The sequence below is a fragment of the Myotis brandtii genome, unplaced genomic scaffold, assembly GCF_000412655.1.
Source record: "Myotis brandtii unplaced genomic scaffold, ASM41265v1 scaffold36, whole genome shotgun sequence".
NCBI lineage: Eukaryota > Metazoa > Chordata > Mammalia > Chiroptera > Vespertilionidae > Myotis > Myotis brandtii.
In genome coordinates, this window is record NW_005363836.1 from 6,883,636 (window position 1) to 6,892,552 (window position 8,917).

Below are 8,917 nucleotides of genomic sequence, written 5' to 3' on the forward strand. Positions count from 1 at the left end.
GGCAGTGCCAGGCTGGCTAAGGCCGGTGCCAGCAGGTGCCCCCGATCGCCTCACCAGTTACCTCACAGATCGGCCCTGATTGCCGGCCAGGCCCAGGGACTCTACCCATGAACAAATTTTGTGCACCGGGCCTCTAGTATTATTATATTTAAACTTGTTTTTCTTGAAATATTAATGTTTCTTGTATATAAATGGCTACTTATTTTGTATATACAATCTGGTAATAGATTTATTTTGTCTATTGTAAAAAAAAAAAGAAAACAAAACAAAACAGTCATTCTTTATGAACTTATAGGTGCAAAATTCTAAGTAAGTCAATTCCAACAATATATCGATAATACATCATGATCAAATGTTTTATCTCCAAAATGTAAAACTGCTTTATATGTACATACACATATTCCAATGCAATTTACCCTCTATTAAAAAACTAAAAAATTAAAACTTAAGGTTATCTGTACAAACACAGAAAAGACACTCAATGGCAATCCACATCCCCATCTATAGCGACCAAAAGGAGATCAGTGGTTGCCAGAGTTTGAGGGAGAAGGGAGCAATGGTAAGAAGAGATTACAAAAAGGCATGAAGAAACTTTGAGGGGTGATGAATATGTTCATTAACTTGATTGTAGTGAGTGATGTGTATATAAAGTATATAAATATCAAATTATATACCTTAAATTATTATACAATGAAATATTCCTCGATAATATTCCAAAATAAACCCAAAAACAAAACACCCTTCCAGTTATTTTTAACTTTCTGTTAAAGTATACATATAGAGAAGTTCAAATTATTAGTGTACAGGTTGATGAATTATCACAAAGCGTAAAGGTGTGTATCTTTTTTTTAAATATATTTTATTCATTTCAGAGAGGAAGTGGGAGGGAGAGAGACAGAAACATCAATGATGAGAGAGAATCATTGATTGGCTGCAATGATGAGAGAGAATCATTGATCGGCTGCCTCCTGCATGCCCCCTACTGGGGATCGAGCCAAAACTCAGGTATGTGCCCTTGACCAGAATTGAACCCGGGACCCTACAGTCCGCAGGCTGACACTCTATCCACTGAGCCAAACCAGGTAGGGCAGGTGTATATCTTTTATGAGTTCCAAGGATGATTCTGATAAAGAGCCAAGAATTAAAACTATTATCTCTGCTACACTCATCTATAACTTACTTCCTTTGCTCAGCTAACATTTATCTTGCCCAAGTCATAGATCAGATGCATCTACCTCCTTCCTCCTAGAAGCCACATCTTTTCAGGGAACTTCATACATAGATCTTATCATACTGCTGAGCACATGTGGTGTTTTTAAAACTATTTTTAAGGCAAGAACTCTTAAATTATATGCTGGAGAAACAGATGAAAGTGAAGCTACTCTACTTAAAGGCAAGGGTAAAGTAACTACACTACAGTAAGCTAGCCCACCAACCCTCAAACTAACCCCCAGCAGTTAGAAAATTATTGCTTCCTATACTCATCTATTCATTCACTTATCTGTGTCATCCACCAAATTATTTTATAGCAAGGTCTCTCTCTCTCTCTATTTTTTAACTGATTTTAGAGAGGGGGGTATAGAGGGCAGGAGAGAGAGAATCATCGATTTGCTGTTCCACTTATTTATGCATGCATTGGTTGCTTCTGGTCAGGTATGTGTCCTGACCAGGGATCAAACCTGCAACCTTGGCATATAAGGAAAACGCTCTAACCAACTGAACTACCCAGCCAGGGCAGCAAGACCGCTCTTATTCTTCATTTCCCTGGTACCTAGAAAACATTCATTAAACATTATTATTGGGACAATATTAAAAGTAAATATGGAAGATAAACCCTTAAGGGAAAAAAAGTTTGAGAAAAAGAACAGTATCTATAGAAGCACTTAAATAGAAAAAGACTTGGCATATCAGAAGGTGAATGAAGCCAGTGAGGCTGGACCTTAGTAGGCAAAGGAGAAAACATCATGAAATAAGTTTTAAAGCAGACAGCTGCCAGGCCATGAGGGCTGTATAAGTTATAGTAGGAATTTGACCTTTGTTTTGTTTTTATTTGCTTTTTAAATTTAAATTGGGTTATTTGTTGTATTGAAGAATTTTAAAGAGAGGAATAGCACAATCTAATATACATTTTTTGTTTCAATATAATTTTATAAACTATTTTATCAAAACTCACATTTACAGGATCCAAGGAAAATTCTAAAGAATGTCATAAGATTTTAACAATAAGACAGAACATATTCTCATTACAGCACAGTCCTTAAAAATGATATACATTTTTTAAAGATCATTCTGAGTACTGTGTGAAATGTGAACTCAAAAGCATAATCAGGAAGGAATGCTCTAATGACCTAAGATGTAAATAGCAATTATATAGGACCTGGTAAGCCACAGTAACAACTTGGGATTTTTCTGGGTAAGATGAAAGCCATTTGAGAATTCTGATCAAGGGAGTAAACATGTACTTGACATTTATTTAAAAGGACCATCCCTCTAGAGACAGCTATGTACAGAACAGACTGTAGATAGCAAAATAGTAGAAACATGGAGGATGGTTTCAGAGGCTATTATTCCTCTAGAAGAAATAATAGTGCAGTATCAGTGAAAGGGGTAAGAAATTATCCACTTCAACATAGATTTTGGAGACAGGCCCAACAGAATTCACTAATACACTGAATGTGGGGCTTTAAGAGAAAATAAAATAAAATCAAAATTTCTTAATCTACTCTCTCCTCTGCTTAGGGGTGGGTATTCCTCAAGGTTATGTCAAAGTCCCCATTCTATTACCGCCTTCTTTTATTCCTGTATAACAAGCATGTCAAACTCAAAGGCCAGCCAAATAAACAAGGTTTAAGTTTATGTGGGCCGCAAAAAAACAAAAGCTTCAATTTTCATAGAAACGTAGGTTTATTTCGATAGAGACATGCTGCACACAAAGGGCTGAAATAAATGAGTAATTATTAACATAAAATAATAGAACATTTTAATAAAAATTAGTATTTTTCATGAACATTAACTTACCAGACACTGAATAACTGCACAAATAAGCAAAACGCAAATAAACCTATTTTTCTCGTTCTCCGAAAGCAAAATATTTCCTGTTGTGCACACCGAACAAGTCAGACCAAGACTAATGACATGGCAATCAGTTGCTAAAATATTCACTGCTAGTATTAATGGAGAGAAATAGTGCACCTGCACGTAAGGCGCATAAGGGAAATGAATGCAACACGATTATAGTAATGAGTCATTATGAGCATTGTAGTTCATTATTAATAATTATGTATAACAGGATATTGTGAAAATTAAGTTACGAAATTTTTATTAAAACGTTTCTTACATACCATTATATTGGCTGGGCCACAAAAATATTTGTTGTGGGCTGCAAGTTTGACATGCTTGCTATACAATAACTTCAAATATTGAGCTTTGTCAGCTTCTACATTTCCCCTCGAGCTTCAGTTCCATAGGTCCAACTGCCTGCTGGATGCTACAAAAACTTCAAATTCTACTTTTTCAAAACTGAATTCCTCTTCCCTTTAGCCCCAATACCAATAACTGGTTCCTCTGTCAGAATTACTTCATCTAAATAAATGACACTATAAAATACCCTATTGTCCACAGAAAGAATATATGCATCCCTATGTTCACTGCAGCCTTATTTACAATAGCTAAGATCTGGAAACAGCTCAAGTGCCCATCAATAGATGAATGGAAAAAACTGTGGTATATTTACACAATGGAATACTCTGCAGTTGAGAAAAGGATCTCTTAACCTTTGAGATAGAATGTAGGGACCTGGAGGGTTTTATGCTAAGCGAAATAAGCCAGCCAGAGAAAGACAAGTATCACATGATCTCACTCATATGTGGAATCTAATAAACAAAATAAACTGATAGACAAAATAGATTCAGAGACATGGAACAGACTGATCTTAGTAGGGAGGGAAGAGGTGGGAGGGGAGAAAAGGAAGAGATTAACCAAAGAACTTACATGCATATATGCATAACCCATGGACACAGACAATAGTGCATTGGTTTGGGGGAGGGCAGGGGTAGAAAGGGTCAAAGGGGGAGAAAAAGGAGACATGTAATATTTTGAATAATAAAATGGGAAAAAAAACCCTATTATCCAAAACAAAACCTCAAGGGTAAACTTTTAATTTTTTTTCCGTTATCATCCAAATCACCCATCCACGCACATATTCAATCATTCATCATATCCTATATAATAAAAGCTTAATATGCTAAGTGTCCAGATGACCATTCAACCAATCAAAGTGTAATATGCTGATGATATGCCCTAACCGGTTTGGCTCAGTGGATAGAGCGTCAGCCTGCGGACTCAAGGTTCCAAGGTTCAATTCCAGTCAAGGGCATGTACCTTGGTTGCGGGCACATCCCCAGTAGGGTGTGTGCAGGAGGCAGCTGATCGATGTTTCTCTCTCATCGATGTTTCTAACTCTCTATCCCTCTCCCTTCCTCTCTGTAAAAAAATCAATAAAATGCATTTAAAAAAATAAAAATCATCATTCTCAAAAAAAAAAAAATATGCTGATGATATGCTAAGGCCGCTCAACCGCTTGCTATAATGAGCACTAACCACCAGGAAGCAGACAGTTGACCAGTTGACCAGTTGCTATGACGTGCACTGACCACCAGGGGGCAGATGCTCTGACCAGTAGATTAGCTTGCTGCTGGGGTCTGGCCGATCACGACTGAGGGAGATGGGCCAGACACGCCCTGGAGCCCTCCTGCAGTCCCTGCCCAGCTGGCCAACCTCCCGCGTCTGTCCCCTGGCCTGCACCCTCTCACAAACCAGGACCCCTCGGGGGATGTTGGAGAGCCGGTTTCAGCCTGATCCCACAGGTCAGGCCGAGGGACCCCACTGGTGCACGATTTCGTGCATCAAGCCTCTAGCATATACATATATTCTTGGTACATAATTTCTCTTTTTTTGTTGTTGCTGTTAATCCTCACCTGAGGATATTTTTTCCATTGATTTTTAGAAAGAATGGGAGAGAGAGAAAAACATCAATGTGAGACACACTCATTGGTTGCCTCCTGCATGCGCCTGGGCTGGATCAAGCCTACAACTGAGGTCTGAGCCCCTGACCAGAATGGAAGCCATGATGGGCTGACACTCTAACCACTGAGTAACTGGCTAGGGTTGCACCTTAATAATGTCACAGCACAATGGTAAGGAAGATCATTTAATTTGCTTTCTCTGACTTACAGGTAAGAAGGTGAGTAGTATGTAAATTAATGCTCTAATATTGGTTCAAAGAAAAATCTAAGGGAGTAAAACCTTCAACATAAGATTGTATTGCTCCATTTACGAAGTAGAAAATCTCAGGCTAATTCCCAAAACATGAAAGGTCCACATGCATAATTTATGAATGAGCTTCAACTGTGAAAGCAAATTAACTCAACCAAGACAAATGAGAATAGAAGAGATTTTGGACAGAAACTCTAAAGCAGTGGTTCTCAACCTGTGGGTTGCGACCCTTTCACAGGGGTCGCCTAAATACATCCTGCAAATCAGATATTTACATTACGATTCATAACAGTAGCAAAATTACAGTTATGAAGTAGCAACGAAAATAATTTTATGGTTGGGGGTCACCATAACATGAGTATCTGTATTAAAGGGTCACGGCATTAGGAAGGTTGAGAACCAGTGCTCTAAAGGTAACCATGTACCAGGGTAGGAAAAAAGAGACAACTCTAGAAACTGACAAAAATCATCAGAGAAGGCACAAAAAACTGAAAAGAGTAACATAATCAAACTATGCTTAGGCTATTGGGTCCCAAAAACTGGTCTTCAGTGAGGTGAGTTAAATACAAAAAAAAATACTTCATTTTCCATAAGGCTAGATTTACTCAATAAGTGCAACATGACATTTCTGCAAATCTTCTACTCGTTTTTTAACAAAATTAAAAGTTGGCAACCCCACACTAATCCCAAAAGTTTTTTTGAAAATTATACTGAACTGGTATATACATTTTTATAATGTTTTGTTAATTAAATACAATAATTTGGAACCACTAAAGTTGTAATAAAACTAATATTATGTTATATACAAAATTAAGTATTAAAAAATAAAAACTATGAGGCTGTCATTTCTAAATATTATTTAATAATTCCAATTCATATTAGCTGATCAAAGGGGTACTGAACAAAATGAAAACATAAAACAAGTAAATGTAAAGAGATAAGAGTTTTAAAAACCCATTTTGGAGCCATTTTTCTGTAAGTTACAGAATCATTAACCAAGAGACCATGTCCTATGAACTTCATAATTATATGCTGATTTATATGCAATAATTCCATTAAATCCTTCTAACATTTTATTATTCATTCCTATGCTGGCAATTTCAAGTAGTAAAATAATGAACTTTTATTTAGGTAGCGTTTACTTTCAGAAGTATTAAAAAAAAGGGTAACTAGTGCATCGAACCAATGATTTCATCAAAATTTTTTAAACTGATGCCAGGCAGGAGAGAGTTTAGTCAAAGAACAGTCTAAAGTAAAAAATTATACAGATTATATTCAGATACAGTAAAAATATAATTGTGAGGAGTAAAATTTGAGTAACAGTGTAATAATGACCTGCAAACACACAACAAATTATCTTTCATAAACATCTATATGTAATTCCACATAGAAGACAAATTCCAAGTTGATAAAATTCATAAATACTATTTTAGTATTTTTTTAAATATATTTTATTGATTTTTTACAGAGAGGAAGGGAGAGGGATAGAGAGTTAGAAACATCAATGAGAGAGAAACATTGATCACCTGCCTCCTGCACACCCCCTACTGGGGATGTGCCCGCAACCAAGGTACATGCCCTTGACCGGAATCGAACCTGGGACCCTTCAGTCTGCAGGCCGATGCTCTATCCACTAAGCCAAAAACGGTTAGGGCTTTAGTATTTTTTTAAAATATATTTTTATTAACTTCAGAGAGGAAGAGAGAGAGAGGGAGAGAAAGCAACATCAATGATAAAAGAGAATCATTGAGCCACTGCCTCCTGCATGCCCCCTACTGGGAATCGAACCTACAACCTAGGCATGTACCCTTTATCGGAATCGAACCCAGGACCCTTCAGTCCGCAGGCCGATGCTCTATCCACTGAGCCAAACCACCTAGGGCCATAAATACTATGTTATTTTTCCAATGACTTACAAATTCAACTTCACAGATGAACAGTCAACAGAAAATCTTCTAGTGCCAAATATACAAACCTTTCCACAATAACGATCTTTTTAAAATAAATTTTAAATAAATATATAGTGTCAAGTGAAGGAGTTTGCTTAACTACTGTCCATTTCACAGCAATGGAGTGAAATGGCAAAAGCCATCACATGTAGGAGGTACTTTGACTAAGAATACTTTAAAGGTATCCATTAGTTTTCCAAATTCAAAAAATGGACTTCATCATAAGGGTGGGGGAAGCCTCAATATAGTTATCCAAATTTCCTTTTAGTACAATAGCCATTTCTGTTTTCCCAGATTCAGCATTAAAAAACTTTACCCAGACCTGCCACTGTTGCTCAGTGGTTGGGCATCGACCCATGAAACAGGAGACCATCTATGGTTTGATTCCTCGTCAAGGCACATGCCCAGGTTGCAGGCTCAATCTCCAGTAGGGGGCATGTAGGAGGCAGCCGATCAATGATTCTCTCTAATCATTGATGTTTCTATCCCTCTCTCCTTCTCCTTTCCTCTCTCTGGAATCAAAAAACATATTGTTCACTTGTGGGTCTTTTGACCTTTTCCTCTGAGTATAAAGTCATTACAGTTTTGTACTTTAACTTCAAGTAAGCTCCTTACAAATAGAGAATAAAATCAAAGAGTACTTTTCCCTTTCCAGAGGTGAAATCTAAAGTTACTCTTTAATATAGCTAACTCAGCCAGACTCAAGAAATCTAGTGGTTTGTAAACAAACCATTAACTGCTCTTAATTATATATTAACAAAGCATGTTTATTTCTGTAGTAGAAGCTCTGACCTTTTGAACAAATTAAAGAAAACTAGGAATGTCAGGATAGAAGATATTTGAAAACCATGGAAATACACAAAGTTCAGTCTTTGAGTAATTCTGTAAACATACCAATCAAAGGTGATTTGTCTACATGTTATAAACTCAACTACAGCATAAATTTGAAAGTCATCTGAGTATAATGGGGGGGGAAGTTTTAGGTTCCAATCCAAACTAAACCACTTACTAGTTGTGTGACCTTGATCAATTGACTTCTGACACTAATTCCTCATCTGTGAATTGGGGGAAAAGCCTTCATACCACATAGAATTATCCTGTGAATTAAATGAAAGAATTTAAGTATCCCCAGTACATAATATATAATCAATAGATGCACGTAATGTTGATTGTTAACACTTATTATGTTAATATGACAGGCACCATACTTTACACATATTATCTCATTTAAAACTCCCAGAAAAACTATGGAAGTAGGTATTATTCCCATTTTACACACGAGGCTTAAAAGTTAAATACTTTATTCAATACACAGCAAATTAAGTGGCACAAGAGTCTTAACCACTCTTCTGATATTATGTGCTTTATTACAACAAAGAACTTTCTCATACCTTCACAATAATCTCAAAAATGGGCTAGGCATCATCTTCATTTCCAGTATGTGGCAACAACTCAATAAATGCCTATGATCATACAACTAATAGAACCAGAACTTAAACCTAGGTCTCCTGCTTAAACCAGAGTTCAATCCATAAGACTCTGGTTTTCTACATTATGCTAATCCTATCTAATAAAAGACAAAAAGGGTAATTAACCGTACCTCCACTACGCTTCCCACTGGCAAATCAGCACCATGTGCAAATTAACCGCGATCCAAGATGGTGGCTAATTTGCATACTGCAGGCAGGGCGGCG

The 8,917-nt window shown here is 36.9% G+C and overlaps 1 protein-coding gene across 6 annotated transcripts in view; it reads right to left on the reverse strand.

Annotated features, from left to right (window-relative positions):
• ZZZ3 (zinc finger, ZZ-type containing 3) overlaps window positions 1-8,701 on the reverse strand; it is a 104,871-nt gene extending 96,170 nt beyond the window's left edge. For 5 of the 6 annotated variants that reach the window (XM_005871930.2, XM_014544361.1, XM_005871931.2 and 2 more), the window contains exons 1-2: window positions 8,615-8,701; window positions 8,233-8,320 (exon numbers count right to left, since the gene is read on the reverse strand). The gene's annotated coding sequence lies outside the window, so the exon portion shown is untranslated. The remainder of the gene's footprint in view (window positions 1-8,232; window positions 8,321-8,614) is intronic. The other variant, XM_014544363.1, reaches the window with a different exon arrangement.
• Between the last annotated feature and the right edge of the window lie 216 nt (window positions 8,702-8,917).